General features: G+C 36.6%; 1 long non-coding RNA gene across 1 annotated transcript in view; it reads left to right on the top strand.

The window, feature by feature from the left end:
* Nucleotides 1-21,284, top strand: part of LOC137762961 (uncharacterized) — a 43,916-nt gene that overhangs the window by 20,315 nt on the left and 2,317 nt on the right. The window contains exon 4 of the long non-coding RNA XR_011073656.1: nucleotides 19,529-20,144. This is a non-coding gene — a long non-coding RNA (uncharacterized lncRNA). The remainder of the gene's footprint in view (nucleotides 1-19,528; nucleotides 20,145-21,284) is intronic.

Raw genomic sequence — 21,284 nt, 5'->3', positions numbered from 1 at the left:
GACAGAAAATAAGGAAACACAAGCTTTAAATGACACAATAGACCAGATAGATTTAATTGATATTTATAGGACATTCCATCCGAAAACAGCAGATTTACACTTTTTTATCAAGTGCACACAGAACATTCTCCAGAATAGATCACATCTTGGGTCACAAATCAAGCCTCAGTAAATTTAAGAATATTGAAATCATAACAAGCATCTTTTCTGACCACAACGCTATGAGATTAGAAGTAAATTACGGGGAAAAAAACATAAAAAACACAAACACATCGAGGTTAAACAGTGCGTTACTAACTAACCAAGAGATCACTGAAGAAATCAAAGAGGAAATAAAAAAATACTTAGAGACAAATAACAACAAATACACTATGATCCAAAACCTATGGAATGCAGCAAAAGCAGTTCTGGGAGGGAAGTTTATAGCAATACAATCCTACCTCAAGAAGCAAGAGAAATCTCAAATAAACAATCTAACCTTACACCTAGAAGAACTACAGAAAGAAGAACAAACAAAACCCAAAGTTAGTAGAAGGAAAGAAATCATAAAGATCAGAGCAGAAATAAATGAAATAGAAACAAAGAAAACAATAGCAAAGATCAATAAAACTAAAAGCTGGTTCTTTGAGAACGTAAACAAAAGTGATAAACCTTTAGCCAGACTCATCAAGAAAAAGAGGGAGAGGACTCAAATCAATAAAATTAGAAATGAAAAAGGAGAAGTTACAACAGACACCGCAGAAGTACAAAGCATCATAAGAGACTACTATAAGCAACTCTATGCCAATAAAATGCACAACCTGGAAGAAATGGACAAATTCTTAGAAAGGTATAACCTTCCAAGATTGAACCAGGAAGAAATAGAAACTATGAACAGACCAATCACAAGTAATGAGATTGAAACTGTGATTAAAAATCTCCCAACAAACAAAAGTTCAGGACCAGATGGCTTCACAGGTGAATTCTATCAAACATTTAGAGAAGAGCTAATACCCATCCTTCTCAAACTCTTCCAAAAAATTGCAGAGGAAGGAGCACTCCCAAACTCATTCTATGAAGCCACCATCACCCTGATACCAAAACCAGACAAAGATACTACTAAAAAAGAAAATTACAGACCAATATCACTGATGAATATAGATGCAGAAATCCTCAACAAAATACTAGCAAACAGAATCCAACAATACATTAAAAGGATCATGGGCTTCCCTGGTGGCGCAGTGGTTGAGAATCTGCCTGCCAATGCAGGGGACATGGGTTCGAGCCCTGGTCTGGGAAGATCCCACATGCCGCGGAGCGACTGGGCCCGTGAGCCACAACTGCTGAGCCTGCGCGTCTGGAGCCTGTGCTCCGCAACAAGAGAGACCGCGATAGTGAGAGGCCTGCGCACCGCGATGAAGAGTGGCCCCCACTTGCCGCAACTGGAGAAAGCCCTCGCACAGAAACGAAGACCCAACACAGCCAAAAATAAATAAATAAATAAATAAGTAAATAAAGGGGTTCCTTTAAAAAAAAAAAAAAAAAAAAAGGATCATATACCATGATCAAGTGGGACTTATCCCAGGGATGCAAGGATTCTTCAATATACGCAAATCAATCAGTGTGATACACCCTATTAACAAATTGAAGGAGAAAAACCATATGATCAACTCAATAGATGCAGAAAAAGCTTTTGAATTCAACACCCATTTATGATAAAAACTCTTCAGAAAGTGGGCATAGAGGGAACCTACCTCAACATAATAAAGGCCATATACGACAAACCCACAGCAAACATCATTCTCAATGGTGAAAAACTGAAAGCATTTCCTCTAAGATCAGGAACAAGACAAGGATGTCCACTCTTGCCACTATTACTCAACATAGTGTTGGAAGTCCTAGCCATGCAATCAGAGAAGAAAAAGAAATAAAAGGAATACAGATTGGAAAAGAAGAAGTAAAACTGTCACTGTATGCAGATGACATGGTACTATACATAGAGAATACTAAAGATGCCACCAGAAAACTACTAGAGCTAATCAATGAATTTGGTAAAGTTGCAGGATACAAAATTAATGCACAGAAATCTCTTGCATTCCTATACAGTAACAATGAAAGATCAGAAAGAGAAATTAAGGAAACAATCCCATTCACCATTGCAACAAAAAGAATAAAATACCTAGGATCAAACCTACCTAAGGAGGTAAAAGACCTGTACTCAGAATACTCTAAGACACTGATGGAAGAAATCAAAGATGACACAAACAGATGGAGAGATATACCATGTTCTTGGATTGGAAGAATCAACATTGTGAAAATGACTATACTACCCAAAGCAATCTACAGATTCGGTGCAATCCCTATCAAATTACCAATGGCATTTTTTACCGAACTAGAACAAAAAATCTTAAAATTTGTATGGAGACACAAAAGACCCCGAATAGCCAAAGCAATATTGAGAAAGAAAAACGGAGCTGGAGGAATCAGGCTCCTGGACCTCAGACTATACTACAAAGCTACAGTAATCAAGACAGTATGGTACTGGCACAAAAACAGAAATATAGATCAATGGAACAGGATAGAAAGCCCAGAGATAAACCCACGCGCCTATGGTCAACTAATCTATGACAGAGGAGGCAAGGATATACAATGGAGAAAAGACAGTCTCTTCAATAAGTGGTGCTGGGAAAACTGGACAGCTACATGTGAAAGAATGAAATTAGAACACTCCCTAACATCATACACAAAAATAAACTCCAAATGGATTAGAGACCTAAATGTAAGACCGGACGCTATAAAATTCTTAGAGGAAAACATAGGAAGAACACTCTTTGACATAAATCACAGCAAGATCTTTTTTGACCCACCTCGTAGAGTAATGGAGATAAAAACAAAAAATAAACAAATGGGACCTAATGAAACTTCAAAGCTTTTGCACGTCAAAGGAAACTATAAACAAGATGAAAAGACAACTCTCAGAATGGGAGAAAATATTTGCAAACGAATCAACGGACTAATGATTAATCTCCAAAATATATAAACAGCTCATGCAGCTCAATATCAAAAAAACAAACAACCCAATCCAAAAATGGGCAGAAGACCTAAATAGACATTTCTCCAAAGAGTACAAACAGATGGCCAAGAAGCACATGAAAAGCTGCTCAACATCACTAATCATTAGAGAACTGCAAATCAAAACTACAATGAGGTATCACCTCACACTAGTTAGAATGGGCATCATCAGAAAATCTACAAACAACAAATGCGGGAGAGGGTGTGGAGAAAAGGGAACCCTCTTGCACTGTTGGTGGGAATGTAAATTGATACAGCCACTATGGAGAACAGTATGGAGGTTCCTTAAAAAACTAAAAATCGAATTACCATATGACCCAGCAATCCCACCACTGGGCATAAAACCAGAGAAAACCATAATTCAAAAAGACACATGTACCCCAGTATTCACTGCAGCACTGTTTACAATAGCCAGGTCATGGAAGCAACCTAAATGCCCATCGACAGATGAATGGATAAAGAAGATGTGGTAAATATATACAATGGAATATTACTCAGCCATAAAAAAGAACAAAACTGGGTTACGTGTAGAGACGTGGATGGACCTAGAGTCTGTCATACAGAGTGAAGTAAGTCAGAAAGAAAAAAAACAAATATCGTATATTAATGCATATATGTGGAATCTACAAAAATGGTACAGATGAACCGGTTTGCAGGCAGAAATAGAGACACAGATGTAGAGAACAAACGTATGGACACCAAGGGGGGAAAGTGGCAGGGGGGTGGGTGGGGGGGGGGTGAGATGAATTGGGGGATTGGGATTGACATATATACACTAACATGTATAAAATAGATAACTAATAAGAACCTGCTGTATTAAAAAATAAAATAAAATTCAAAAAGAAAAAAAAGACCAGAAGTTTCCTTTTGTGGCATAAGGCATCATATTCTGAGATTAGGACACAGCCATTGTTCTGTCTGTTGCAGGGTGAGAAGTAGGAGAAAGACAAAGTGGTGGCTTCCAGCTCAGAAGCTGGCACTTTTACACTAAGCCAGCTTGGCTCCTTCACTGACCTACCTGGGAGAAGCCCCCCGTACTGTGGGACTGTCTGGGGAGTGTCTTTCCCAAACACCATCATGCTGGGGGTCCATCTTCACCTGGGCAGTCAGCAGAGTCCAACCTTGGTCTTCTTCCCAAGCCCAGATGACAATAACTACCATTCATTGAACACCTACTGGGCCTCAGGCTTGGTCTGAATCCATATGACTTCCCTTTGAGGAGATAGTGTTATACTCATTTTAGAGATGAAGAAACTAAGGCTTGGGAGTGTAACTCATCCAATACCACATAGTAAAATGCGGGAGTAAGGATTTACATATGTGGCGATTTTAAAATATGTCCACAGATTCTTTAATACTCCTCCCTTCAAAAGGGGAGCTTAACTCTCATCCCCTTAAGAGTGGCTGTACCTGGTTGCTGGCTTCTAGAGAATGTAATGTCTGTGACACCTGAGACTAGGACAGCAAAGGAACTGTCGCTCCCTCCTTGCTTTCTCATAGGTACTTAGCTTAGGGGAAGCCAGTTGTCATATTGTAAGGACACTCAAGCAGCCCTTTTGAGAGCCTGGGTGAACCATCCTGGGAGAGATCAGCCAGCCCCAGTCAAGCGTTCAAATGATGGCAACCCAGCCACCATCTCCGTCCTGCCTGCCTGAGAAACTCTGGTCTGAGTCAGAACCATCCAGCTAAGCTGCTCCTGAATTCCTGACCCACAGGAACTGGGAAATAATAATAAATGGTGGTTGTTTGATGCCACTGGGTTTTGGGGTTGTTTGTTATGCTAGCTGATACAGCAGCTGAGCCTCTGCTCATTCCATCAACTGCTGCTGTCTCCAAAAATAATCCAGTTAAGGAACTATTTCTTTGGAAGACTGAGAGAAGCTGGCCTTGAGGGGTAGAAGGTGGGTGAGTTTCAGAGGATAAAAGCGAGGGATCAGTGCCCAAGGGAGCAGGGGAGAGAGTCACAGAAGATTGGGTGGGAGGCGGCCAAGGAGATGGGGAACCAGCTGCCAAGAGCTGTGGTAATGAAGCCCCAGGCATTCCCTCCCTTATGATCTATCAGGGGCCAGTTTCTTCTAGAGCCTTCGGGTTCTGACAGGGGTTCTTTCGAGAAGAGCAATGAATGGGCAACTAGAGCACCAGACCTTTAGAGAACTCGGTGCAAGGGAAGCTTCCTCTACTTTCAAGGCAGTGCAAAGCAGAGCAGACAAGTGCGGCTAAGAGAACAACAGAAAATTGCATTCAGTTACCTACATGCAATTTTAGCACAAGCAAGTTAATTTGAGTCATTCCTCTAAGACACAAAATTACTGATATCTACTGTTGTGTTACTTTAATAATCTTACTTAATTCCAAAAAACAACATACTATAAACAGCTCTCTCTGCCCCAAACCACCTCCCCCCAGATCCAAATCAGGTATCAGGTGTTTGTACACTGACAGGTTAATTTTTTTCTTAAAGCTTGAACAAATACATCTTTACACACACAGAAGTTGGTAGAAAGTAAGCCCTTACTGCTTTGTTAAAAATAAAACCCATAAATAAAAACTGTCTGGTCAGACTTCCAAGGCAAGAAAACATCATGTTTCTACAATATATCTACCTTTTGATACATGTGTGTTTTCCAGTGATACAACTCATTCAAACCTGCCTGAACAAAGGGAAAACTAAATTTGAGACCAGGAAGGGAAAAAACACATTCCTCTTATAAGTCTTAAAGACAAGCAGCTATGGAATTCTGAAAATTCTCAATAAATAGTATATCGTATACAAATTTTTAACTCCATATATTTTACCTTTAATCAATGGCAATACCAATTATCACTGTAATAAAGCATTCAAATAACTTTCAAATGACTATGTATATTTATAGCAACAAAAGAAACGTGTAACGTTTAGCTCTTCTAATAATCCCAGAAGAGGAAAAGTTCATTATAAATTAATACTTGAAGATTCTAGCACAACTAGACTTAATCAATTTCAAAAAAAAAAAAAAAAAATCCTACCATAAAGTATTATAAATATGGGATTCAGGAAAGCAGCTAAAGAAAAGCTTCTACCTACTTAATGTGGAAGGCATCAAGCCACTCCCTTTGGGGAGAATTAATACTAGATTAATACTACTAAAAACAATGGAAGATGGCATAAAGGCAGATATAAAGTAAAATTGATCCTTGATGTGAGAATAATTTTATTTCTTGCATTGTCAAAATGTCTTAACATTCTTCTAGAGAGACTTAGAAAAAAAGTCATGCAAATAAAATTGTAATTGCATGCCAGTTCAGTGACTCTGTCAGAGGATTGCCCCAGAAGGGCTTTTTCAAAGAGTTTAAAAACCCATTCTAATCGCCATCCAAATTGAGGTTTACAACCGAAAGAAGAAGAAATCATCTATTCCCAAAGCAAATCCTATCTATAGACTTCACTTAAAAGGATTTTTTGCTTCTTTCTCAAATAAAAAGGAATTTTCCATATTGGATAATTGGGAGTAAGGTGAGAGAGAGAGACAGATATGCAGGTAAAGAACCTCATTAAGTCAGGCAGAACATGACAAAGATCAACAGAAGAAAAATACAGTCAAATGTCTGCAAATAGCATAGTTCCCCCCTTTGATGACAAATGAGTACCTGATCCTACCTGGGGGGACCTGCATAGGCTGCCTGGGAGTCTGAATATAACAGCTGCTCCTCTGGTATTTAGGGAATGATGAATTAGCTACTGCCTATCAGGCAATTAACAGAGCCAGCAACAAAAGGGTTGCAAAGACACCTTCAGAAACAGCCCTTTTGAGACTGGAAACAAAGTTTTGGCCAGAGAGGAACACGCACCCATATGTCTGAAAAGAGAAGCTTTTCAAAGGGGATCACAAAACCACAGGTCTTTTATTTTAGAAACGTATCCACTCTGGTTGGTGATTCTTCTGCCTGAAAGGCCACCTTGGACTGCTAGACAGCTGATGTGACTGGACAGCAAATAGCAAAAAACTGTCTAAAATAGTTAATTTGGTGGCTACCCACAGATAATCCCTGCTACAGGGTTTAGAGTCTAAGGCTGGTTCATTTAATATGGTGATATGGTGACCTGGATTCCAGCAAGAACAAGCACAGCTTCCTTTAAAAAGGTGGGAGAAAGCAGAAGGAATGCCATGGGGGAGAGACTGAGTGAGAAAGAGAGAAACAGAGAAGTGAAAACCAAATGAAAAGATGCAATTAAAGTGATTTACTTTGTTGATGCACATCTGGGCCAGTTAGCAAAACCAAGGTACTCTCATTTCCCAAAGATGGAACAAAGGGTGGATTTAAATATCAAAGCTACATATGTCCCTAAACCTGACCTGCTAAAGCAAAATGGACACATTGTTTCAAGACTGTCTTACCTGGCAGCTGGCGCTACACTAGAATGCCATGTCTCTGCCGTGTCTCTCCTGGCTCTTGGAAGCATGCTCCTTAGAAGGAAATACAGTTTCGGGACATTTGGACCCTCTTCTCTACTCTGGGGTTCTCTCAGCTTCCCCTTCCCCAGAGTTCCTGACATCACTTCTCAGGCATTGCCCTGAAAGGAATGGCTTCTAGTTTTGAAGGACCTTTAAGTAAGAGACGGTCATCAATCCAGTTGCCATAGTAAGACAAAACAGAAGTTATGATTTCAGCCCATTGAAAAAATAGACATCCCTCCCCTCCTTGCTACCATAAATGCTAAGTGGAAGAAGATACAAATAAAAAGGGAAGAAAATATTGTCAAATTATTAAGAAAATGGAGAAAACAACACAATCAATGGGGAAAACCATGTCAAAAACATAAAACAAACCCCAGAAAATAATACAAACCTAGGCCCTTTAAGTAAGGATGGTGTTCAATACAAAATTTTAAATGCTTGCATCTTCTCATGTAACACATGACTAGTCCCAAGTTTTAGGAAATTCTTGAACAAAAGGTACACATCAAAGCAGTGAGGTAGCAGCACACTCCTTCCCCAAAAAGTTTTCAGGAAGAGGCTGCATAAGCGCCTGTCAGTGACGTCACCAGGAAGGAACCTGGTTTCCTACAGGAAATTGCCCTGGGTGAGCTCCAAGGCTCCTAAACTCTAAGATTCTGGGATATGCTAAAAATACTGCTATGACTACAGTTTGATCTCATTAACTCTGCAGCCCTCTGAAATAACCAAGTCAACTCAAATAGCAAAGACATTCTACAAATTAGCTGAGTGTAGTGATATGTTTTTAACCCACACTCAGATATATAACATACACTATAAATTTTTACCAATATTATTTGATGACCTTAAGTATTAAAAATCTATATAATTAAAAAACTCCCTATTATCAGTTTCTACTTCAAAATGCTAGTTGATATTCACTATACAGTACCAGGCAAAGATACAAGGAAATTGCTGTATAGCAAAGCTGTCATGATTAAATAACAGTTACATCTATGTTCTGTCCATCTTTTGGATCAGTGCATCTTAGAGATTTTTTTCCTCTACTTTAATTGATCTTTCAGTATGCTGCTGAGGTGGGGGGAGGACAGGTATAATTATTTTCATTTTACAGATGAAGAAACAGAGGCACAGAGATGCTGAGTGTCTGGCCAGTCTGGAAATCCAGTACTAAACTGCCTTCCCACCTCCTTTTTGCAAAATCATCAGCAATACTCATGGAGAGGCATACATAATACATTTTACTCTTCAATTAAAGCCAAGGGTTCAGGGAAGAGAGAAGGAATAAAGTGAGCTTTTTATAATTATTAAAAACTGAACACTGAGAAACAAAGCTGGGGCACTGACTAAGCTACATATGAATGACGGGCTTTATGCTTCATTACTCATAGCTTCCTGAGCCTTCGGTTCTCCCAAGAGGTTCACTGTACAATAGTCAGCTTTGCATCCAACTTCAGCACACAGTGTTCCCAATCATCTCAGAGCTCTTTTGAGCAAAAAGAGCTAATTTAATAATATGTTGGTCGATATTAAGAAATAAATAGTATTATTTGTTAACAGTCCTAGAATATAGAAACATAGCATTATGCCCAACCAATCCATCTACAAAAAGGTTAAGAAATGGAAATTTCATTTCAAATGGCTCCTCAAATCTATGGCTCATAAGCAAGCCATTAATTTCCAATGTCTAAATACCTTCAAAGGAGTAAATATTTATGTATTAGTCCAGTCATGTGAAATCTGCCCAAGTAAGATCTGATTTGAAAACTTTCAATGTAAAGCGCTAAGTTTAATGAAAAACAGTATATCTGCATGCTGTTAGTATGGTTGGTATCTAATGCTGTGATGGAGTAATGCTAATTTAGAGTTTGCCATATGAGAGGCATATGTGCAGCTTTTATTTTTTCCATATTAAAAATATTTCTTTAAACAAAAATAAATTCCAGTCAGCCTCTTATCAGGAAGGAACATTATTAAGTCTGCAAAACAGTCACAATGAAAAGAAGCCCAGAATATTAGCAAAAACTGCTAAATATGCTTGTCATTCTATACATAAGCTGAATTCACTATGATGCTTTGCTTAATTTGCCTACATCCCAACACAGGCTTTGAAAAACTCCTCTAAATGCCACAACTTTGTAAGGGACATATATGGTTTCATGATATTTCTGCTGCAGAAACTTCTTAGGTTATCACCTCTCCCACAAAAAAAATCCCAAAACCAACCAAACAAGAAAATTCAAATACCCAAAACCCAGCAGAGAGAGTTGACTAATCAAACTAAAATTTCCTATGAAGGCACCAACTATGAAGTAGCTTGGAAAAAAAAAAAAATCACATTTATAAAGTCTAGATAAAATCAACCAAATAAACAAAATGCATTCCTTACTTAATCTTCAAAAAACAAATACCTACTATCTCTGGATGTTTTAAATAACCAAGTTTAGGACTCTGAAGTCTTGAATAAAATCAAAATCTAACCATCTTTAAAGCTACCTTAAAATAATCATGGAACTCTGGAATGTTACCACCTCTTATAGCTATATTAGTTCTTAGGAAACCAATCTGGTATTACTAGTTTGAACTGTTTGAATCCATATATTTCATTTAGAAAGAAACAAATACAGATATCTCATACCCTGTGGTTGACTGATCATTCATACCAGAGAGTACTTCAGTATAGGTGGGGATCACAGCAGGGTAGATAGTGAATTTAAGGAATGGATCTTATTAACCATTTATACACAGATACACACACACACACACAGAGGTACATTTCACTGAACTATTAAGTAACTAGTAACAATTAAGTGAATTGTTAAATAACTAGAAAATAGAATAGTATTTTTTCCTCCAAACTAAGGTATCTATTTAGGCTATTAATGCAGACTAATTTTAAGTAATTATCATGCAAGTATGAAGATTTGAAATTGTAATTTATAATTTAATGATTCCTAAATATGCTACCAGATTTAAAACAAAACCCTTTACTATAACCACCATAATCTGCTAACGTTTGAAAAACTGAACATGAAACCACTGTAGAAACTAACTTAAAAATAAAAAGTCTGAATAATGAAGATTATACATTAAGGGCAATAGTAACAAATAGTTATCTTTTTAGCTTTCATAACATACATATGGCTCAAATGAATCAATTTAAACTCTAATTAGAATTTTAAAAGACTCGAGTTTTTCACTGAATGTATTTATCATTAGAAAAAATTTCTGAATTTTTCAGTTAGTAGGATTTATTCTGACATTAGAAAGCCAACACTAGGCTCAAAAGCAAGGACACTGAAATTAAAAAAAAAAATCTGGATTACTTTGTCAGTAGGCTTTACTCAAATATCTAAAAGAATCACTCAGTAAAATAATAGTGTACTTATTACAAATTAATCTTTATCTTCCCAGCCCATTCTTGTTTTAAAACATATATACAATGAGCCTAATGATACAACAAAATACTTATACTACTTCATACATTTTAGGTGTGATTTATTCTAAATATTTTAAGAAAAAAAATTTCAATAGTTACTATTAAAAAATACCTTCAACACATTTACCATTCAAAATTTATAAAAAGTACTGATTTTATTGTGCTGAAATATATATTCTTCCCATAAAGATTTTATGTAAAACAACTTGTGGTTTGAAACAACTTTATTTGCATTTTCTATAAAAGCATTTTGACACTTCTGAAGTCTAATTAATTTTCTTCAAAATAGTTCATCTTTGCTAGGACAAAAGAAAAGTTTCATGTGATGTCTCAGTCGGTGAATAAAAAAGGTTTATAACTTCACTCTTATGTTGATAAAACCTTTGCATTCGCTGAGTAGAAATAAATTATTGAGGATAAAATTATTTTAAAAATATACAGGGGAGTCAAGAGAGACAATATAACCTCTGATCACAGCAGACCCTTTGAACAACATGGGGGTTCGGGGTGACGACCCTCCATGTGGTCAAAAATCTGTATATAACTTGTGGTTGGCCCTCCTTATATGAGGGTCCTCCGTATCTGCTGATTTAAGCAACCGGGAATCGTGTAGTGCTGTAGCATTTACTATTGAAAAAAATCCACGTATAAGTGGACCCGAGCAGTTCAAACCAGTGTTGTTCAAGGGTCAACTGTACTTTTAGTAAAATGGCCAAGTCATGAGTAGCATAATTTTCTGGTATTTCAATGGTATGGTGTTTGAGAAAAAGATAACTGCTCCAAATGACTTCATGATTAAATAAAATACTTCACTGCACAAATGAATCTGCTTCTGAGAGAAAGTTAACATAGGCAGGATTAGAGAGATTTGAGAAAAGCATTCACCAAAGAAAAATATATGTAAAACAAGAGGCTTGTGGTCCCATTATGACAACAAGGCCAAAAGTGAGGGATTAACCCTCAGAGCAGAGATAAAAGTACAGTAATGAGAAGCTGGATGTAATCACCATTAAAACATAGAGCACATTTAATAGCTACCCAAACATTACCCTACGCTGGAAAAAATATGGTTCAAAGGAGGTGCCCTCTCTCTGTTAGGCTGGGTCTTTCTTTGATGCTATCTGCAAGAAACACATTCACTTTGTCCCCAAGAACTCAATTTCTGTGTGTAAGAGAAGATTTTCCAAACATAATATCAACTGTGCTTCAGAGTTGCTGCTGATGTAACTGGGAACAGTATTCTCTGAATAGCAAGGTGTTAGGACTGACTTCCTCAAAATAACTATTTGCTCTTTAGTTGGTAGTTCTTTTATATGTGTGATTTTTTAAAAAATTAAGGTAACTTTGGGACTTCCCTGGCAGTCCAGTGGTTAAGACTCCTTGCTTCCACTGCAGGTGACACGAGTTCAATCCCTGGTCAGGGAACTAAGATTCCGCATGCTGCATGGTGCGGCCACAATAATTTTAAAAATTTAGGATAACATTCACATAACAAAAAATTCACCATTTTAAGTGTACAGTTCAGTGGTTTTTAGTATATTCACAATGGTGTGCAACCATTACCACTATCTAATTCCAGTACATTTCATCATCCCCAAACCTCATCACCCATACACATTAAGTAGTCACTCCCCCATTTCCCCCTCCCACCATCCCCTGGAAACCACTGGTCTACTTTCTGTTTGTATGGATATGCCTATTTTGAACATTTCATGTAAATGGAATTATACAATATGTGGCCTTTTGTGCCTGGCTTCTTCCACTTTTAACTGCCTGTTCTTAGACCACTCCAAAAGGGCCGTAATTCCAAGTACACTAAACCGCAGGTGCTGAAGATTCTTGATCTGTCCTCTGAGTGCACTTTAGTTTCTACAGACCTCCTATGTATGATGATGTTCTAGTTCTTTGACTGCCTTTTGATCACATGAAAATGGACTGTAATGGGAAATACAAATTATCGTCTCTGGAATATGTCTTTGGAATAGAAAATAACCCATTGGATGGAGTTTCTGAAGTGGGAAAGAATAGCAAAGTACAGAGGAGTAAAATTTTTGATTTGACCATAATATCTTAACAGTGACATGTACCCAGGTTATATTTTTCTCAGTGACATTTAAGCTGTTCTGGAAGACTGAGAACACCAAGCCATTTTTTAGTATCTCAGAGCATTTAATAAGTCCTCTGTAGCATGTGAAAACTGAAGTTAAAGTGAGAAGCCACAGTAGGCTGATTCTTTATCAGACTCTTGTTGACACTCATGGAGAGATTTAATCTCAGTGTTAAATTTGTTCTTCATAAGTTAGTTCCTGGAGCTTCAACTCAAATTGTCATATAATTGTGCTTCAAAGTGAGTTTTTCATATGTTTATCTTGTCTGTATGATGTAGAAACTCACAGATAAGGAATTAAGCATAATGTCTTAGCTTTCCAAAGGTGGAAAAAATATTGGTGTATTGTGTGTGAACTGTGAACTGGGTTAATCTCTGCAGAACTTTATAAAAGGCTAAAAATATTTGTATAAAATAGGAAGGTGTTGTCATCCCCAAAATCTTAGTCTCAGTCTGTCTTTCTCTCACCCACACATAAGAAAAGTCTTTCATTAGTACAAGCACGACAGAAACCATTTAGTAGCCTTTCTTTAAAACAAGAGGCAGAGATCTTATCTAACTTACTGTTATATTACCTGTGTCTAGAATAGTACCTGGCTTGAAGCAGGAGCTCAAAAAATGCTCAGTGCATGAAGGAACAAATTTATGAATGTGAACCTCTGACAACCAGGTTCTCACTGCCAGAATGTACTGTGGGGAAATAACAACGGTGATTAAAAATGATGACTACCAGATTTCTGCTTTGGCCATAGTAGAATAGCTTGTGATTGGAACTAACTCTCCCAGTGAAAACAACAATGAAAGCTAAATAAAATACATAACATCTGCTTATGGACATCAGGGAGCAAACCGATGTGGGCAGAACCTAAGGAGCTGTAGTCCTGAAAGAAGGAAAGCACACTGGGGTGAGCTCCACATTCATTCTGCCTTCTCTGGAGGCACTGAAAATTTACACAAGGAAATAAAGCCTAGCATAAAGCAGCAATCCCAGTTGGCTGAAGAAACAAAGGTTGGGGCTTCCCTGGTGGCGCAGTGGTTAAGAATCCGCCTGCCAATGCAGGGGACACGGGTTCGAGCCCTGGTCTGGGAAGATTCCACATGCCACGGAGCAACTAAGCCCGTGCGCCACAACACTGAGCCTGCGCTCTAGAGCCCGCAAGCCACAACTACTGAGCCCACGTGCCACAACTACTGAAGCCCACATGCCTAGAGCCTGTGCTCCACAACAAGAGAAGCCACCACAACGAGAAGCCCGCGCACCGCAACGAAGAGTAGCCCCTGCTCGCCACAACTAGAGAAAGCCTGCATGCAGCAAAAAAGACCCAATGCAGCCAAAAATAAATAAATAAAAATAATTTAAAAGAAAAGAAACAAAGGTTGGAGTTTGGGCTACCAAAGTAGCTAGGACATGAGGGACAAAGTCCCAGAGAGTAGAAAAGCTCAGGAAAGTGAGCCTGAAATGCTTCCTCTTGAAGTGTTTGCCAATCCTAAACCATGTGCACAAGGTGAGACCTTCAGAAACCCAGCAAACAGCAGCAACTGGGAGGCTAAGGAGGCGAGCAAAACTCTTGGTGCTGAGGAGAGAGAGGCTGGAGTTCAAGGCCACCAAGGTGAAGTGGCCCCAATAAACCCCCCAGCTTTTCAACTGAGAACCCAGAGAGTCCATGTGCCAGGAATAAGGGAAAAACTGAAACCAGTCCTAACAAAATCTAAAATCAACCCTCAGTGGGGTTATGGTGATCTGCCTATACTCTACCTACTTGCTGGAAGAAAACAGAACCATTTTAGGAGGAAGATATCATTCAGGGCCTCTACAATTTTTAATATGCAATGTATGGTATTCAGCTAAACTTACTAGGCATCCTAAAAAACAGAACCAAATGACTGAAAAACAAGAGGAAATATACATGGACAGTAGAAACAACCAATAGCTAGTAATTCAGACACTGGATTTATCAGACAAGAACTTTAAAATTACTTTGATTAAGAAGTTCAAGAATATAGAGGAAGAGATTAAGAATTTCAGCAGAGACCTAGAGTCTATAAGAGAGTCAATGCATATTTTAGATCCCAAAATACAATATGTGACATTAAAATTAATATTCATTAGATCCAGCAGAACAAAAGATAACTGAATTGGAAGACAGGTCAGTGAATATTACACAGATTGAAGTAGAGGGAGAAACAAAGATGGAAAACACAGAAAAGACTGTAAGATATATATGGAACATGGTGGAAAGGTTTGGAAGATTCCTAGAAAAGAGGAAACAGAGAATGGATTGGAAATAATTATTCGAAGAATGATTGGTTAAGAATTTCCAACACTGGGGAAGAACATCAACAGATTCTACAAAAATATCCTTCAGAAATAAAGGCAACATTGAGCTGTACACTTTTAATGGGTGAATAGTATGTTATATGAATTTTATCTCAATATATGTGGTACAAAAGGAAATAAAGGCAAAAGAAAGTTTCAAAAAACAAAAACTAAGATAATTCATTGATAGCAGACTTGGCACTAAAGTAAATCCTAAAGAGAGTTCTCCAGGCAGAAGGAAAATAATCCCAGATAGAAGTAAGTCTAAGGCGACTGCTAAATGAATTTTTAAAAAATCTCCAACAAACTAAAATACTAGAGAAAAAAAGGGTAACAGAGAATACTTGGTTTATTCAAAAGAAAGCAGAACAAGAGAAATAGAGGAACAAAGAGGAAATGGGACAAATAAAAACCAAACTGAGGTGGTAGATTTAAAACCAGGAATCAGTAATCACATTAACTGTAAATGGACTAGATACCTCAAATAAAAGACAACTCAAAAATCTTAGGCAAAATATTAGCACACTGAATCCAATGATATATGAAATGAATAATACACCATGACCAAATGTGGTTTATTCCAGGAATGCAACATTTGAAAATCAATTAGTGTAATTTATCACTATAAGAGGATAAAGGAGAAAAGTCACACGGTCATCTTAATAGAAATACTATTTAATAAAAACTCTCAGAAAGCTAGGAGTAAAAAATTGTGGGTAAATGGTATCTATTTTAAAATTTATATCAAACATCATATTGAATGGTGAAATACTGAATTCTTATTCTGAGCTCAGGAACAAGTCAAAGAGGTCCATTGTTACCACTTCTATTCAACATTTTGCTAGAAGTTCTAGTGAACTCAATAAGGTAAGAAAAGAAAAACTGGGAAGGGAGAAATGAAACTATCATTATTTACAGAAGATACGGTTGTATATATAAATGAAGAGACACAAAAGAATCTACAGAATTATAATAATTGAAGTGAATTTAGTAAGGTTGCTAGATGCAAAGGCAATATTAAAAATCAATTATATTTCTATCTACTAACAAAAAAGAATTAGCTAATAAAATACAAACATCAAAAATCCAGAAATAAATTTAACCACTACATGTAAATCTTAAAACATTGCTGAGACAAATTCAAGAGGACTAAGTAAGTAGAGGGATATACCACATCTATGGATTGCAAAACCCAAAATTGAGGAGATATAAATTCTCCTGAAATTGATGTATATTTTCAATGCAATACCCTAATGGATATCTGCACCCACCCCCAAGGAAACTGACAAGCTGTTTCTAAAATGTGTATGAAAATGCAAAGCGTCAAGAAGAGCCAAGACTATCTGGAAGACGATCAAAGTTAGAAGTCTTTCATTATCAGGTATGAAGACTTTGTAAAAGTTCCAACTGCAATGCACTGAGCTTTTCAATACATTGGCCTGGGTCAAGTGGATACTCTTACAGAAATAAATGAACTTTGGCTACTGTCTCACACCATATACAAATATCAGCGCTAGATGGACTGTATGCCTAATGTGAATGGTAAAACAAGGCTTTTAGAAGAATTTAAGAATATCTTCATAATATTGGGGCAAAGATTTATTAAACCGGACACAAAAATCATTAACAATAAAAGAAAAGATGGGTATATTGGACTTCATAAAAATTAGTGCTTTCTGGTCATCAAAGGTCACCATTTGGAAAGTGGAAAAGCAAACCAAAGAGAAGATGTTTATAATAATACATCAGACCAAAAACTCATATCATTAAAATATAAAGAACCCCAGCAAATCAATAGGAAAAAGACAGATAACCCAATAAATATGAACAAGTGACTTGAACAGGCACTTAACAAGTGAAAATTTCCAAATGGCTAATAAAGATATAAAAAGGTATTCCACATATTATTACTTCTCAGAGAGATGCATATTAAAACCACAACAAAATACACACTTACCATAATGGATAAAACCACAAAGAAATACACACTTGCCAGAATGGCTAAAACTAATAAGGCTGATGGTACCAAGTACTGCTGAGGACATAGAGCAACGGGAACTCTCATACATTGTTGGTGGGAGTTTAAATTAGTACAACCACTATTGAAAACTATTTGGCAATATCTTTTAACAGCTAAATGTACATCCATCCTATGATTTAGTAGTTTTATTCTTATGTATAAACTCAAGAGAAATGAGTGCATGCGTGCACTAAAAGATATGTACAGGAATGTTCATGGCATCTTTAGACATAAAAGCCAAAAATTATACGCAACCCACATGTCCACCAACGGTAGAATGGATCAATTACAACATACTTACTTGATGGACTACTACAGAGTAATAAAAAAGAGCAAACTATTGTTATTGCTACATGCAACAACATACGTGAATTTCACAGACATTATGATATGATCAAAGAAAACCAGACACGAAGACTACAGACTATATAATTCCATTTGCAGGAAGGTCAAGAACAGGCAAAACTATTCTATGGTGACAGAAGTCAGAACAGTGGCTACGTTTGAGTATGGACAGGGAGCCTCATCTTGATCCAGGTGATGGTTATATGGGTGCATATATATGTAAAAATTCATTGAGCTGTCATTTAAGATCTGTGCACTTTATACGTCATGCTGCATTAAAAATCTTAAAAATATGATCACTACTTATGTAGTGTTAGTCCTCCGTTGTGACTGGTCTCTTTGGCCATAGAATGGCAGGGGTCTGGGTGGAAGGCAGTAGGAAAAGTTTGGGAGGAGGCAGAGAAACAGAGAGGAAAATGTTATCAAATGGGCCTCCCAGAAGAAAATCACCACCTTACATTACAAAGCTTGTGTATAACATGTTGAATAAGTTCATTTATCCACACAATAGACAAATTAAAAGATATTTATCTATAGGCCATTGAAATAGCATTTTTGTAAAGTAGCCCTCTCCATGTTCATACCAAATGTTTGTATCTCAGAGTGGTAAGTTTGCTCACTTTCTCACATAGGATCATTATTTTCTTATTCCTAAATAACTTTCATCCCCAAATTTATCTTTCTCTGCCCCAGTCGAGTCTTTATTTCTCTGATCTTAATTACAACCTATAAATGTTAGTCAATACGTATTAAGAAGTAGTGAGTGAAACACCAGTGTAGGGATACATTAATGTGTGTGGTCATATAACTGGAAAACAAAAAAACAAGAAAAGTACACGTGCTACAGTGAATGAAGACAACACAGACAGCAGTGGACAGGAATGGCTTTCCTTTGAGTTGTGGCTTGACAATACTTTTAATTGTCCACATAGAACAGAGGAAAAACTATGTTTTTCATCTTTTTATCTTCCATTTACTTTCTAGAAAGACAAAGCCTTATCTTTATGCAAAGCAGTGGAAGAATTTACATAGTTACATAGATTACTGCAGCTTAGATGATTTTCAACAAGTTTTCAGTTCCACACCCAAGGATACATTACCATTTTAGACAGAAGTATACAAGCTATAAATTAAAATGCCAGTCTTTTCAAAATTCTTCCAAGTATGTGTATATGGGGTTTCCTCTTCCTGTTTAAAATTCGTGCAGTAAAGTTTTAGGGGTATTTTTCAAAATTTTAGTACTAAAGTATTAACTTTATATGTGATGTAGCACCTTTACATTCCCCTTCTTATCCATCAAAAGAAAGAGAATTATTGTACATTTAATCTCTCCTTTTACCAGTATTTATGACTTGAGCGAATAGGAGAGCACTACAGTACCTAAAATAAACTGTTATGAAGAATCAAATGTCTACCACAGCAACAGGTCTTTTAGGAGGATTATCATCGCACATCCATTCCAACACAACAGTGCACATTTACTCGACCAGCCTCTCACAAAGTTAAAAATAAAACTGCAGTTAAGAACGTCAAGTTCCTCAACCTTACTGAATTTTAGAACAAATAAAACAAGAGAAACAGTGATTTTCCAATCTATCTACAAGCAGAAATGCCAGGAAATAAACCTGTAGTATTCTGCTCATACAACTTAAATGTCCTTTTCTAAGTCATGACATTTTGGGGGGTTGTTCTTTCTGTTTTATTCTTCTTTTTCAACATAGGAGGACTTCAAAACATAAATTAAAAGATCAAAACTGCTCCCTATGGGAAGGAACAAGAATTAAAATGGATTTTTTTTTTTTTTTTTTTTTAGCGAAGAGACAAATTTTACATAACTGTACAAATTAAAAGTGTTATGCAATGGAGAAGATTAAATGGAAACCACATCATGTTAAGTATTATCCCATTTTCCTGTGCTCTGGAGAAACGTTGCTGTATTGAATACTACTTGACTGATCTGAAGTATTCAACTCTTTATGACAACCTAAGCAGTATTCTAAGTAGAAAAATATTACAAAATGTCCTTCCACCTATTCCAGCAGAAATACACCAGGAAAATTAAGCCTGAAGAATAACTACCAAGAATCCTGTCTGTTAATTCCAGTCTCCTTCTAAATACAAAGTATCAAGCTTTTCACCATGTGCTCAAAGGAATAATGGAAAGGAGATGGCTGGCAATAAGCAGTACCTATTTTGCACTAATATGAAGAAGCCAAGACAGATGTATTTGGGAGCCACTTCAATGTCTTACTCCTTTTTGGTGTAATAGTAGGTAAATATAAAATACTGGCACCTGCTTAGTTCACAAATTCATGACCTGAAAAGTGGACAACTGCCTTGGGGAAGGGAAACACAATTACCTAATTACATAACAGGGAGCTGGGCATACAAAGAAAAGGGCTCAGAAGAAATATCTTGAAATCTCAAAGGTAAGAAATGCTGAAGATGAGGACTGAAATGAGACTAACCAAATGTTTCTAAGATGAAAAATGTTGCCTCCTTGAAAATATACTTTTGCCCCATATAAACAAAATTTAAATACTTACCCTTAAGGGAAACATTCTCTCTAAGGAATATCACAATTTGGAGTTACTTAACAAGACAGCAAATAAAACCTTTATGCAGCTGTAGCAGCTATTTTCTTTGGATGGTTTATACTTAAACTATTTATTTGATGCATCTGTTATCTTATGATTACTTTTCCATTCCTTGAGTTTTATAATAACTTGAATTTAAATTCTGAATTTTATTAGAGCCTGCTACATTCATTTTAGTGCCAGATAAAGGTATCAAATAAAGGGGGACTCTTGTGTGGGGTAAATAAATTAATTAAAGGCCAGAAATTGGGGTGTTATAGTGTAAGACATTTGAGGGTCCAAAAGTTATACAATTGAAAGATATTTCATTATATTACAATAATTCATCTATAATTATATTGCTATGGTGTAAGTAGCATATCAGTATTTAACTTATTTACTTAGATCTTAAGAATATCAGAAATGTGATCATACAATCACCTAGATCATGTTCTTGATCATTGGGAGAAAACCCAAAGTAATAATGTGGTCTAACACACATATAGGGCCAATAACTTAGAAATTTTCACCATTTCGAGGTAACCTGTTTTTAATAAATATGACAATAACAGGTGCTTGAAATGTGGGCAAGGTGAATAAGTAGACTTTAAATTGTATACTTTTATAAAGTATTTGAGAACATACTCCAAAAACTGAGATACAAAAGGAATTCCCGTATTAAAAAGAATGGTCACAGCTATCCTAGTAGGTTTCTTTCAAATAACTTACCTTATACAAAGCCATTTTAGTTATTTATGTATCAGTAATAGTTATTTATCAGCATATCATAGTTATTTAAGAAATCAGCAGTAATATAAAAAAATAAATAAAAGGCAGTTTTTCAAGGGTAAATGAATCCGTAATTCCAAGATGGACCAGAATATTGAAATTAACTCAGAAGACTTGATTTTCTGTTCCAGTGGTTCAGTGGTTTATTGTTTTATAGAGGTTTGGAAGAATTAGTGAATTTCAAAACAGCTAATTTAATTCATT

This window comes from Eschrichtius robustus, chromosome 1 (assembly GCF_028021215.1).
Source record: "Eschrichtius robustus isolate mEscRob2 chromosome 1, mEscRob2.pri, whole genome shotgun sequence".
In the NCBI taxonomy this organism is placed as follows: Eukaryota; Metazoa; Chordata; class Mammalia; order Artiodactyla; family Eschrichtiidae; genus Eschrichtius; species Eschrichtius robustus.
The sequence above is the reverse complement of the archived record's forward strand: the minus strand, read 5'-3'. Positions and strand labels throughout refer to the sequence as shown.